We start from the raw sequence: 14,531 nt of genomic DNA on the forward strand, positions 1-14,531 counted from the left end.
GTGGTCATTACTTTACTTCTGTGAATGTTATATTGCTCTGAGAGATCTATGCACAAGTCTTTGTATATAATGCCATGTATATATGTCTGATCAATGCTAATATATGAAGTCTAATATATTATGCTATAAGTCTTATCAGAACTCTCTCTGTTTTTTTCTTTATACGTCTGTATCTTTGCTCTGCTCATAAAGGGGAGAATTTGAAGCTATCGGATAAGAGACTCCGTGTAACTTGTTATCTTGGGCTCCAAGGTTTGTTTTTCCTAGCAGAGTGCTCTTGGAAGTTTCATTATCCAAATTTGATTCCAAGCTTCTGGAGAGGCAAACGCCACATGGAGTTGGACCCATGGCAATACTGAAAAGTTACTAGGCTGAGAAGTGAATCATTGTCAGGGAAAGACTTGGTGACCCAAGAATAAATTTATAAAGAGTGAGCAGCAAAAGCATCTTGGGCACATGCTTGCAGAGAGAAAGGCAACCCAGAGTTCAAGCAAAATTGTCATTTTCTTGCAGAATACCAGGCTGAAGATCTTAAATTCTTCACCCAAGTACCCACCAGATGGGCTGTCCTATTATTTGGAGAGGACAGGTTTCCATGCTGCTGAGGTGCCACTTGGAGTTCTGCAGCTGCTCACTTCTAAGATATACAGGAGACCCTCAGAAACCAATGTATGCAGTTGTGCAATATCTTCCTTGATTATTCTGCAATATTCTCTTTCATTTATGATGCTAAAGTAGAGGTATAGTTGACATTAATGCAACTCTGTTTTATTCTGGGTAGAAAATCCACCAAATCTGTTCCCAGAAGCTCTGACAAGTGAGAAAGCTCTCTCACAGTTTACAATGAACATTGCTTGTAGTACTTCAAGCATTCTACTTTGATGTTGAGAGCTAGTGTGGTAAAACAGATAGTATGAGAGGCTAGGACTCAGGAAACCTGGGTTCAAACCCCTGCTCAGCCACAGAAACTCACTGGGGGAATGATACTAGTAAAATCTTTCCTTAAAAATATCACTTATCTTGAAAACCCTACTAGATTGCCATATGTTGAATGCAACCTGATGGCACATAACACACATTTTTCATGTACATATTCCAGAATGTTTGCTTTTTTATTATGATTTATTCCTATTAATACATCTCTGCCCACACCCACTATATTGCTATGACAACATAACCATTCTTCTCATATCTTTCTCACCTGTTTCAATATAAAAAATCTCAAAGAGCATTTTGTTTCTATGTAAAACCACATTTGGTTCTGCTTCCATATATGCACCTCTTCTTGTGGTTTAATTACATTTTTATTCAACCTTACTATGAATTGTGCTGAATCCGATTATTAAACAGGTGGTTTATGAAAGCAATAATTGAATAAACTTAGAGTGGTGTATTCATCCAGATAGGCAGGATATAACTCAAATAAACAAAAATAAATAATTTTTAAAAGAACAAGAAAAATCATTTTTTTCAAGTAATGTTATATAATCCTATTTATATTGATAAGAACAGCACTTTTTCCCTTGTTGGAAAAGACTCTACAATTCCAAGGTTGGTAACAATTATGTTAACTAAATATTTCACATTTAATAACAATACCAATTTGTAATACTTAATAGCTACCTTTTCAAATGATTGAATGCTTCTTGTTTAAATCAATTTGTTCATAATTTGATCTATAAAACCCAAATAACTATAGTAACTAGAAATTGCATGTGATTTTCTTCATTCTTTGATCTGGAATGAACTATTTTCATACTTGGTGTGAAGTGTCCAGATCCTGGGAAAGGTGCTTTTTTGAGCCAAAGCTTTCAGCGTCTCCCAGCCACCCAATGTGGCCAGTGCCCATCCTGACTGGGTCATTCTGAGAGTGGAAGTTTTAAAATGTAACTTTTCCAGGCTCTGACATTTTTAGAGGCTCAAATGTGTCATTTGGTTTGATATGTGAAAACAACCTCACCTTGGGGAAAGCTTACACAATTGCTGGAGTAAACATTTCTGTCAGCCTACTCTCATATTTTTAAAATCGTATTGCTCTGAAAAACTTGATCTCAGCAGTAGAGTAGGAGCTTCAAGTTGCTTTACCTCATGGTGATCTTGTGAACCAATGACTCCAAAAAGTTGTAGTAAAAACAGCCCTGCTCAGGTCTTGCTAGTTAAAGGCTAGGATTTCCTTGCCTTGAGTCAGCCCATCTCATGTAAGTTTTCTTAATATGTCCAAAGTACAATCATCTCAGTATGTACGGTCATTTTAGCTTCTAGCAAGATTTGGTCTAGAGCTGTCTTTCTGGAGGTCCATGATATCTGTAAAACAAACACTCTTCTACAGTAATACTTCTTTTTGAATGAACCACATTCTGGTTTGTTTTTGTTGTTGTTTTGGTCACCTTTTGTCATTGTTTAGCTTCACATTAATATAGCAATAGGAAATACTGTATGTAGTACAGATGGTCTTGGTTTTGGACTCTAGAGACTTATCCTTACACTTAAAAGTCTTTTCCAGTTCCTGATTCATTAGGCTTAGGCTAGTACATACTACAGTAAGAACCAGAATTTTAGCCAATGTATGATTTTCAGTGTTTTTTTTTCTTTTTACACTGCAATGACTCACCTGGCTGAGATGCAACTGCAGCTCTGAAACTGTGTATATACTCATTTACGGTGAGAAATGAAACTCATTGTATAAAATCTGTTGTTAGTTTTTGCCTTCAAGTCACTTCTTGAAAGGTTCTCTCATTAACAGCTCTATTTACAGGTCTTGCAAACTCAAGGCCCTGGTTTCCTTTGTTGAGGTATCCATCTCATGTTTGGTCTTTCTGTTTTCCTGCTGCCTGGAACGTGCATTAAATCCATAATAGATAGTTGACATGGTGAGTGTGTGTGCACATGTATATGCACTTATGTGTGCTTCATTCTATAACTATGCATGTTGCCTGGTGATGCATATTATCTGCATGTGGACAAAATGTTATCGGTGAAGTGGTTCTTTTCCTGATTCTAGATTTTCCTGGAAATTGTGTGAAAGCATTTAATGACTGCTCTTCCTTTTTATTCTGCATACGGTCCACTACCAGATCTTGGAAAAAAATACTTTGGGGGGCTACAATGTGCCCTAGACATGGCTAGTCACAGTGGCCAAAATAATGATGATTCCAACCTCACTCCAATCCTGCTCACATACTGTAATTTGCTCCCAAATAAGATCTGCCACTTTAGCCCCACAGTTGTTTTTCTTTTATGTACCTTGTGAAAGCGCTAGCTGAAGTGCTCATGGACTAATTTTTCTGTTAAAAATGCCGGCAAACACTTCATATTGAAGGCAATAAATCTACAGGGTCCACAACACTCTGGCAGACATAACAGAATGTTATAAAAACCATTTAAAATAGCTAGCATCAGCAATTTGAAAAGACAGTGTTGAGGCAAGTTATCTTCTCTTTGACATTTCTAAAACATTGAACTCCCAGTTCCCTCCCACTTCTAATGCATTCTCCCTGCACAGGCAGCAGCTAAAGCCTTCCAAGTATAATGATGGGCAAACTGAATATGGCTCTCATCCAGTGGTTCCTGGAGAGAGGCTAGTACAAGGGAATTGTTAGGAAATGACAACAAGTACCAGAATAACTCCATAGAGTATGTGGTGAACCTTCCCTTTTCAAAACTCGGCTTACGCATTACATTGTGGACCTATGTAGATTATATGTTTTTAGAGGGGATGTACTCAGGAGAAAAGACCTACTTAAAAAGAATTGTCCTGGCCACAAGTCTCATATGCTGAGAAGGACATATGGCAGTTGCAGTGCATTCTTCTAAAGAACCATGATTCCCACCCATGAAATACAGAATGGTGCCTCACCCATTGCTAACCGTGACTGACACAACTGTCCCTCATTTTTTTTAAAGAGGGGATTGGGGTAGTCCTGTTAGTCTGTTGCAGCAACAGTAGAGTCTTGGGGTTCCAAGTTTTGTTTGGCATCAGGTTTTGTGGACTGTAGCCAGCTGCATCAAATCCTTGGAGAAATGCACCTGACAAAATGGGCTGCAGTCCATGAAAGCCTATGCCAAATAAAATGTATTCGTTTGTCAAGGCTTTTTGTTGTTTTCCCCATACCCATGTACTTCTGGCACTTATTTTAAACACTCGCTGCTTTTCAAAAGTTACTTTTCTCTGTGCAATTCATGGAACACATGTGAAAGTCTTTTCAAAAAATGGCCAAACATTCGTAAACGTACCCCTTTCCCACCTCCCTTCATAGGAATTTTCTTTTCTTTAGCAGTGGTGTGGTGGTAAATTGGGATGCGCAGGTGCTAATCATTAGAGTGCCCACAGCCAGTGCTCCACAAAAAGGAGAGTCAAAAAAAATGCAAGCAGCTGGATGGGCTCATCTTAACAAATGAGAGTGTTAGGTCTTTTGTAATGTTCATAGCTCTTAATTGATCAATCAAGACCAAACTATCATGAAATATTTCGCATTACGGTGGAGATAGTTTGCATCAATAAACTATTTCTGGGGAAAAAATCCATGTCTGTTCCAGTAACTGTGAGGACAGCAGCTAAGCTTAGAGGGAATAAGAAAGACTGGGGATGTAGTGGAGGACAACATAGTCCTTGCCATTCAGAAAGTTCTGAGGCTTTGATTCGGATACCCAGGTTCCATTACACCACTGGTCTTTAATTAGAATCAAATCAGAGAAATAAGGAGCTCATTCTTCCTGCAGCAAGATTCTCCCCTGCAACAAGGCTACCTATGCGGTGGGGATGGGACAGAACAGGAAATCTCACTGCCAGGACTGAATCAAAGCCGATGCCAGAATTGTGTTAAGAATAAGGCTTGGGTTTTCTTTTGTTGTTATTGGAACAGCCCTGAGAACAGACAATTTGGCCTTTCTTTTTGAAATTTTCCCCTGACAACCTGTATCTAATTGAGACCAGTGGCTATTCCTCAATTCACTGGGGGAAAAAAATCTTGTTGTTAAAACATAGGCGCTTGTGCCTTGAACTATGGGGGCCGATGTGCTTTTTTAGATTAAAGATTAAAAAGAGTGTAAGGAGAAACAGGACCAAAAGCTGCACAACAATGAAATTAAAAAGAATATGAGGAAATAAAGGTTCTGTTTCAGATGGGACAAGCAAATGTGGCCCATCAGATATTGCAACACTTCATCTCTCATAATCCCTCACTACTGGGTATGGTGTCTAGGACTGATAGAAGTAGAAGTCCACAGTTGTGATTTAGGCAAAGGCAAAGGCAATAATAACAATGTGTTGTGTTCAGATTTACTCGTGGTTAGAGTAGAACTATTGAAATCAATGGCTAATCAGCTTGAACTTGTCCCACTGATTTCCATCTTCTATCCAGTGTGTGCAAAAAAATAAAAAAGGAAGTAAAAGAAGAAAAAGTGAGATAACAGAGCATAAAAAAGAGTTAAAAGCAGGATGAACACAGCCAGCATTTCCCTCTTAAACCAGCTTTGTTTTAAGTTGACCTTGGGGATCTATCTTACTTTCAGTGTACGCTTAGTTGTTCTTCAAAACAATTCTCCTTTCTTTCATTAGCAACATTCACATCAGATATAAATGGAGAATGAATAAGTAACACTCAAACATATTTTTAAAAACATCCTATATGTCATGTTGTATATGATAACATTCCCAGTCTCGGATTTTTTTAAAAATGAAAAGTCACAAGAACATAGCAGATGTGCCTTGTAATAGTGTACAGTACAATTAATACAAAGTAGCAAAGATGTCTCTATAATCTGAAATGACCTGGAATAAAATGTAATCTTCAGACATACTGTATTTCTGAAAATAAGAAGTGTCTTGATCAAAGTAATTTTGTTATTTACATGTGCCCCCAGTGAGGATTGAAGATTTTCTGGGGAAATTATGTAAAAATCACTTCTGAAAACACCCTAGGAAGCAGCTCACATTTTACAAAAGGCACAAGACCCTCCCTCTTTGCCTCAATTCTTCATTCAAAACTTGTCTGTTAATATCCACATTACATGTTTGCGTAGACATTCTGCCCATGTAGACGTTTTGTTCCATGTGAAGCAACTCTGGAGACCACTGCATTATCCAAGGCTATTGGGGTGCTACACATTGTTTTGTACATGAGCACATTAATATGTAAAGTACTTGCATTGCAAAGACGTCTGCAAATGTCCACATTACAGAGATAGGTGGTCATATCACTCCAAAGGTGATCATACTGTTCCAATGATATATATTGGTTTGACACCATCTAATGAGTGGTGAACCTTCACAATGCCCTGTCTTATATATGACAATGGAGAAGGAAGTACACTGTTTTGGAGCCCATAACTAAGCAGTGACTAAGGGAAAGCCATTAGCTGGATCCACTGCACTCTACTAAGTCTTTTAAATATGGGCCTTCCTTTTTCATGTGTTCTGCCTGCTCCCAAAGTCAAAGGGCTCTCAGTAATATGTCTTTGTTACCTGCACTCCATTGTGCCCTCCTTAGGCCCAAAACTTCCCAGGGCCAGCCAAAGTTATTTTGCTGCCTGAAGAAAAGGACCAACTCTCCTCCACTCCACCTGCAGATGCAATTTAACTAGCAACTGAGTCTTAATTACTTCAACACCTTTTGCACCTCTGCTTATGCCTACAAAGGAACCTGTGTGTTTCATCCATGGTTAACATAGACACATGTTGCTATATAGTATTTGTCCTTTCAGTGAATGTGACCACTGCCCATTAGGCTCTGTGGTATATAAATCAGTTGGGTCATGGGGATCAAGCCACATTTTGCCACCCAGGACTTTGTTTACAGTTCTCAATGGCTTGGAACACCTAATCATAAATTTGGACTTCAGAGTCTTTTTCCCTTTTCTTCCTCCCTTACTTTTTATCATCTAACCTGATAAAGAGTTCTATGGAGTGTGAAGCTCATATAACCCATGCATTTACAGTTGATCTTAATTAAGGTATTGCCCAATCGTGGGTGTTGGACTTTGGATTTTGTTTTACACCTATGGATCAATGGGATATCCTTTGTTGGATTTAGTTCAATGCTGGCAATTAGAGAACATTCCTTGGGCAGCAAGGTGGTTTAGAGTTGTGCCATGGGCTGTGCTGCATATATAGCTAAGGCAAAGAGACTGAGGAAGAAATGGTGTGGGAAAGACAGCTTGTGCCACTTGACCAGCATCTAATAATTGAAGTAGCTGCCTTACTTTGCCTCATAGTAGGACTAGCCCTTGAGAGTCCCCTGGACTGCAAGGAAAACAAACCTATCCATTCTAAAAGAAATCAACCCTGAATGCTCACTGGAAGGACAGATCCTGAAGCTGAGGCTCCAATACTTTGGCCATCTCATGAGAAGAGAAGACTCCTTGGAAAAGACATTGATATTGGGAAAGTGTGAAGGCAAGAGGAGAAGGGGACGACAGAGAATGAGATGGTTGGACAGTGTCATCGAAGCTACCAACATGAATTTGACCCAGCTCTGGGAGGCAATGGAAGACAGGAGGGCGTGGCATGCTCTGGTCCATGGGGTCATGAAGAGTTGGACATGACTAAACAACTAAACAACAACAAAGGACTAGCCCTGAATCTTCATACTGAGCCAGAGGAAAGGGGAGAGGGATGATGAGATGGAGGCAGGGACCAAGCTCCTCCTCTCCTCACTTACTTGTCTTTTAGAAATACAGCAATATAACCCAAGAAGCTTCTCTTAGGGCTAGAGTTGGGCTTGGTTGGAAGGGGAATGTCTTGGGAATTCCTGGGATCTGCAAGTATGGCTAAAGAGCAAGCCTGCCTGAAGCCTTGGAAAATCTCTGCCTGTTAGAATGAACAACGGAGGGGTTGATAGACCCAAGTTCTGCAGCTGTTTCAGTTTCCCTGCTTAGTCCAAGTACTGTATGCTTGTAGACCGCTGTCCATTACTCACTAGTGCTGAAATTAGTTTCAATCACCAATCTGGCTATCTTCTATACATATACGGAATGGGAGGGGGCATCATTTCAGGTAACTAAAATATTTTGGGCTGGTCTACATGCTGTCCCTGGGTTCAACACTACCCTCCCCTTCCCAGAGAGTGAGGGGGCGGACTTGCTTCTTCTGTAACACCAATGGCAGGAACACAGTCGTTCATTCCAGTTGGTGGGGCAGAAAGCACCGTACAGGTGGGTAGAGCCAAAGATGACAGACAGGCCCGAGGGCAACAGCAGACATTCATACACACACACACACACACGCATACTTGCAGGCAAGCGGACAAGCATTCCCACATACGCACAACGCAGTGGGGGACTCGATGCACTCTGCCTCTATCTAGCAGGCTGGCAAACATGGGCTGAGACAGGTGGGGCAGAGAGGCCAGAGCAGAATGAATGGCACCGAAGCTGGAGGAAAAGGGGGCGTGTGCTGCGGCGCGGGACCGTGTTGGCCATGTGCAGAGCACGGTGGGGGGGAGGGAAGGAGGAGAAGGAGGCGGGCAGCTGAAAGGGGCGGGGTCTTTGCACACTGACGTTCACGCCCACTCCATCTCTTCTTCTGACAAGATGAGAGGGATGAGGAAGAAGCGGGAGGGGGGGGGAATGCAAGGGGGAAAAAAACCCTCAAAAAAACCATGGGAAACCGCGGCAGCAGCTCTGACGCGGAGCTTGTGACGACCGGCCCCGCGGCTTCTCCTCCCTCTCCTTCCGTCGCTTCCCACCTCTGAGGCGAACCGAAGCGGGGGGAGGCTGCCTCCGAGCGCCCCCTCCTCCCTTGCCTGCGAGGGAGAGAAGCAGCCTCAGAGGGGGGGGCCCCTCCACGGAAAAGACACCCCCGTTGCCTCGCCCGCCCTCCGGCCGTACCTTTGGCCCGGGGTCACTCCCCTCGCCCGCCTGCCTGCCCTCCCATCCACCCCATCCACCCACCCTCTCCAAGGAGCAGCGGACGTTTCCCCCACACACACACACAGACACACCCGCTTTGCCCGCTGTTGGGGCAGCCGGACACGGGGGCTCCCCTTCGAAGCTCTCCGGCTCCCACCTTAGGAGAACGGCAGGGAAGGGGGCTCGGTCAGAGGCAGGAGGAGCCCGAGCCGGAGCCGCCGCCGCCTCCTTTCCCGCCCCCTTGGGCTCCGCAACCATTTACACCGGCGAAGGAGCCAAGCTGCCGCCGCGAGGAAGCCCTTGACACGCGCGGGGGTTAAAAAAAAAAAAAACACCACCCGCCCGCCCGCCTCCGAGCCTTGCCGGGCTGAGGGAGGCTCCGCCGCCGCCGCCGCCGCCTCGGCTGCCTTCCTCCTCCTCTTCCTCCTCCTCCTCCTCCTCCTCGTGGCTGGCTCCGTCGCCGCGGAGATGTGAAACAGCAGCCTTCTTCTTCTTCCTCCTCCTCCTCCTCCTCCTGCTCTTCCTCCCCGCGTGCCCTTGTGGAGTCCCGCTCCTGCGCCCCGCTCTGGCAAATGCGCCGGGAAGGGGGTGGTTCGGCCCCCCCGTTTCTCCCCATCGCGCTTTCCACGGCTGTCGTGGTGCTGGCGGTGCTGGGGGCAGCAGGCGCCGGTTTTTCTTCGCTCACCTGCTCGGTCCTAAAGGATTTACTGGATGAAGAGCTTGCTTTCGGGCTGGTTGCTGCCTTGGGGGTCTGGCCAACGGAGAGGAGACTTCAGCTGACAAGGTATACCTGTTCTCCAGATCTCTGCTTGGTAGGGGAGGAGGGAAGAGACCCAAATCTTCACCTGAAGAGGGTATTCCGCATCGTGGTCTGTCTTTGGGGAGGGGGCGATCGCCATCCTTCTTCTGCCCTACCCGACTCCCCCACTTTCCTCCATTTCCCAAACCTCGGAGACCATCCATTCCTCCCCCCCCCCCATGTCTTTACAGGATAATAGCAGCCTTCGATGTGAACTGTCTCTAATCAGTGGACGTTCGCTCCAGCCTGTAATGTGTGAGAGAGAATCCTTCCCGCTGGGGCTGCGTCCTTTCTTGGGGAAGGGGCTGCCGTTTTTCCTACGGTGGGGCTGCTCTAGGGGCGTGTTAGCTCCGGCTTTCCTGCATGGGTGAGCCGGCGATCCGGAGTGAAGGAAGTAGCTACCTATGTGGCTTCCTTCTCTCTCTCTCTCTCTCTTCCCCCTTAATAATGTTGGGTGTTTGCCTGCATTCTGTGGCGGCGGGTGGCACGGAGGGTGGTTTGGGGTGGATCGGGGATGCGATGGGTGAGTGGTAGAGTGAAAGAAGCACCCCAGGGTGCTGGTGGCAACCAGATGACATGCAGCGGTTGCTAAGGGAAGAAGGCATCACTGCAAAGAAGGGAAGGCAAGAGGGAAGTCTGCATGATCCTCCTACTCCATAGCCTGTGCAGCCCCCTCCTCTTAAAAGACGTGTGGATTTCCAGGGGGCGGGGTGGGCGGATGATGAGGCGGAGGAGCAAGGTGGCAGAAGCTGTTCTTTGGTTTGAACAGCAGCAGCACAGATGATCCTGCTTGGCACTTGGACATGGGAACGTTCGCAGCCTGCAGGGCCAGTTCCAGGTTGGCAGTGGGTGGGGGCTCGCTCAGCTCACCAAGAGAGAGGGTGTGAGCAACTGAATAGAGATAGCTGTTTGAGAACTCTTTCTTTCTCTCTGTCTCTGGGCAGCATGGAGGAAGAACTGGACCCTTTGCAACTGACGAGTGTGGGGCGGGGAGGAAGAGAGAAGCAGATATTCTTACTGCCTGTTTACTCTCACTCTCCTTAGGCAGAACCACAGCATCTAAAGAGAGCGTGGAGGAGAGTAAGTGACCATAGTGTATTGCTACCAAGAAGAGCCTCATCTGTGGTCCTTTTGGGTGACACAGGCACAACGGCGATAACTAAATACAGTTCCACAGGGCAGCCAGGCAGAGAGTTTTTGCGCCTTCATGCCAGGATCCCACAGAGAAAGAGAAGGAGAGCAGGGAAATGGAGGCAGTGGTTTCTCCTCTCATCAGCCTGTGTTGTCTCATCAAGGCAATACAGCATTGGGACCAATCCTCTCTGCCACATTGCCTGTAGAGCTAGGCAAATAGGAAGAGGATGTGGGAGCAGCTGCTGGTGGTCCTTGCAGGATCATTGACTATTCTGGCATTTTTGCTCAATATCTTCACTTAGTAGCATAGTAGGAATGATAGCACAAGTGAAGACTACAAGGAACCCTCTCCCCTTCCTTATTCCCCTTCTTTGTTTGGGTGACACAGAATGGGGGGATTGGACCAGCAGGTTCCACATGGATGAGTAGAAGCCAGTACAGGCTCCCTTCAGTTATCCAGTGAGGTGGGCAGACCCCACTTCCAGAGGGGGAAGAGGAGGAGAGCACAGGTGAGTGGGCAGAAGATGCAGCAGTTGCTCTTTGCATGAATGGTGGGAGATCCGGCCAGGCCTGTGTGCTCTGTCATGAACAGAGTAGATGGTAATAGCATATATCTCTAAGAAGCACTGCAGATCTCAGTCCTTTTTCCTATTCTCCTTGCTACTCTCTCTTGGCATGGCATGGGAAGTTTCTGATGACTGGAAGGTGCGAAGAAGGATACCTCCCTCCAAATGTGTGTTCGTGACATCTAATCTGAAAGTAAGCACTCCGCTTACTATCCCCACTACCTTCTGTTGTAGAAAGTCTTTGGCTCAATCGCTTTCTGTGTTTGGGTGTGCTATTGAAATGGACACTTGTCCTATCTGTGCCTCCTGACTGAGAAGAGATGTATACCTGAGAGTGGGCAGAGCCATGGGGCTCAGGTTTTCCTTGGAGAAATGAGTGAATCACCTGTTGTGGGTATCCCAGAATAAAAGGTTGAACATCTCAGCAGCAGCTAGACTATGTCTATTTACCTGTCTCAAGAGCTGGGATGTTGGCCTTTGCCCCATCATGGTGACCTTTGCTGGTTTCCCTGACTGACAATATTGGGTCATCACCAATATTAAGATCTGCTGGATCTAGATTCAGAAGCTTAGTCCAACATTCACTGTTCGCTTCAAAATGTGTTTTTTTTAAAAAAAAGATGTACAGGTAAAAGGATCAGATAGTTCGATCTTGTAGATGCAAGGGAAGCTCGAACACATATGCACACCGGCCTGTTCTTGGTTTTGTTTTTTTTTTTAATTACTGGCAGGCAAAACCACAGTTGGATCTGTCTCAGTTTAGCAATTCACCAAAAGAGTGGTGTGTGAAAACAAAATGGGAGGGCCCATATCTAGAATGGCATTGATTTCAATGCAGTGCAAGCTGTCCCCAGTGGTAATTGCTCTGCAATGAAGTGTGGGCATCACAGTTCTCTTTTTGTTCAAGAATAGAAAGCCACCAGTGATTTTAGTTTATATGTTTCTTTTATTTTTGCACTCCTGCTACTGTGAAAATGTTTTCAAAAATATCCACAGCCTCATAAATGTGCTATTCAGCTATTTCAACCCACCAAGTGCCCTCTTTCTCCACCTTCTTGTCCCCATTAGTGCGTGACTCAGAATGGCTTTATCTTTTTTTCTCCTTTCCTTTCCTTTTATGCTTGGGGGAAGTTGTCTGTGTAAAAGAAATGTCTGTAACCCTGCCTTACATTTCCTTCCTGGACCTTTCTACTCAGTAAATACCCACAACACATTTGTCAAGGTAGAAAACTATACTGAATGCAGGTAGTAATTGTGAGCACAAATGAAAGGGCACTTAGTCAAATATTTCAGTCAAAATTTTCCCCAAGAGTATTTGTCTAGGAGAGAACATTTAGATTGAGTCATTATTAGGTGTGTACATGGTTCAGGTTTTTTTTTCTACACCTATGTCCATGGACACATTTTTTTTAAAATGCAAAACTTGCTTTCTATAACGAAGCTGCAGGAGATTAAAAATAATCATATTGGGAAATCTTGCTAGTAGAACCTGCAGCACAGTGCTGCATAATGGGATGCTTCTGTTCTAGACATGAGCTGGTCATGCCAGGGTGGTCTCTTCCTTTGCACTACTGATGCTTCTGTCCTCCCCTCCTCAAGAACCAGTGACTACTTCTATGCTTAGTCTTCACTGACCACTTTTGACTGTCCTCAAATAATTAAGAGTGTTTTCCCCTACACATTTCTGAATTTCTACAAAACCTGATGTTTCCTCCGAGATTGTTGATACATGTTGTGCATGTTTGGTGTTATTTTTATCATATAAAGCAATCACTGCCAGGGTTGGGAAAGTGGACCACTATAATATCCTACCAAGGTGAGTTTTCAAATCCTAGGGACTTGTCATCAGATTGGGTGCTGAAGAGCACTCATTCTCAACCTTTTTTTGGCCATGGCCTTAAACAGATATGAAAGAAATGTAGGCCAAATCAGGATTGCATAAGTCACACAATGAACCTTATAAGGTGGTGTGTGAAAAATTGTTTCCAGTCTGTTCCAGTGCCTTCCAGGGGGCCATATGGCCCCTGTTGAGAATGGCTGCTGTACAGCTTGGGATAGGGGGGAAATGTAGAAAACCCCAAACATCATACAGGTCAGATGTTGAAGCCACAGAAAGTCAAGTTAAATTAAAGTTGCAAGATAGAGATAAACACCTTGAAGAATCATCTTAAGTTGTGAGGGTACCTGGTTTCACCTGGGGATGGTGGGGCAATATAAAATCAACTGACTTTTTCCATCTTGATAGATTAAAAAAAACAGCCAGTCAATCTGTGGGCTCTCCACTGTTTTTTGTCAGGTTTAAGGCTCTTGTTTTTTTTACTAGGGACAGAAACACCAAGAAACATAGACACTAATCTTTGAAGTTTAGAAACAGATTTAACAATTTGCCATTTTTAAGAAAGGGGGAGTATGCCATTTTCCTTGATGAGACACAATATAGATAGATGTGCATTATGAAGTGTGAAATTTATTTATTTATTTATTTATTTTATATTCCACCTATCTGGTCAAGCGAGGACCAGATAAGGTAAGATATTACCTTATTGTAAAGACCATTTGTTAACAGATTGTACCTTTTTCAATAAAAGCTTACAAAGGCTGTCTAACTGGCAGATGATGATTAAAAGTAATATCAGTATTTTTAATCTTATACCAACATTTTTGCAATGTATCTGAAGAAAAATGATGTTTTCATTTTTGTAATTATTATATATACATTTTTAGTAAGTGAATGAATTCTTTAACATAGAGCTGTTTTTCACATATTGCCAACTTCATCTGTTTGACCAAAGACACCTTGACAGTCCTTGTGTAATCATTTGCAGCAACCATAGTGTAGCTCCTTGTGGTTCATCATTCTAGACAATCTGCATGGAAAAAAAGATATAGTGCATAAACCGTGGTGTGAATTAATCTGTCATTTTGTGCTTGTTATTTTTATATGTTTTTGGGAAAGGCACTAGTTTTGTGCTGATGTATTTTGCACAAAGTGTTGACCAAAATGTTTCCTTTCTTGCTCTTGTGATGGAGGCCAGAATTCTCACAGAGACTGGAGAGTTCTCAACAGGCTCTCAGTTAAGATGTCTTGCTAAGACACTAGACATGGTTGTGATTTCTTCCCATTCCTGTTTTGGAGTAGGGAACAGAATCTCTCTCCCTCTCCATTCTTATTTTCCATTCATAAC

General features: G+C 43.8%; 1 protein-coding gene across 3 annotated transcripts in view; it reads left to right on the plus strand.

Moving 5' to 3' along the window:
- Nucleotides 1-9,451: 9,451 nt before the first annotated feature.
- LRRC7 (leucine rich repeat containing 7) overlaps nt 9,452-14,531 on the plus strand; it is a 285,490-nt gene continuing 280,410 nt past the window's right edge. For 2 of the 3 annotated variants that reach the window (XM_020795263.3, XM_020795265.3), the window contains exon 1: nt 9,452-9,631. The gene's annotated coding sequence lies outside the window, so the exon portion shown is untranslated. The remainder of the gene's footprint in view (nt 9,632-14,531) is intronic. The other variant, XM_078392975.1, reaches the window with a different exon arrangement.

The sequence above is a fragment of the Pogona vitticeps genome, chromosome 4 (assembly GCF_051106095.1).
Source record: "Pogona vitticeps strain Pit_001003342236 chromosome 4, PviZW2.1, whole genome shotgun sequence".
Lineage (NCBI taxonomy): Eukaryota > Metazoa > Chordata > Lepidosauria > Squamata > Agamidae > Pogona > Pogona vitticeps.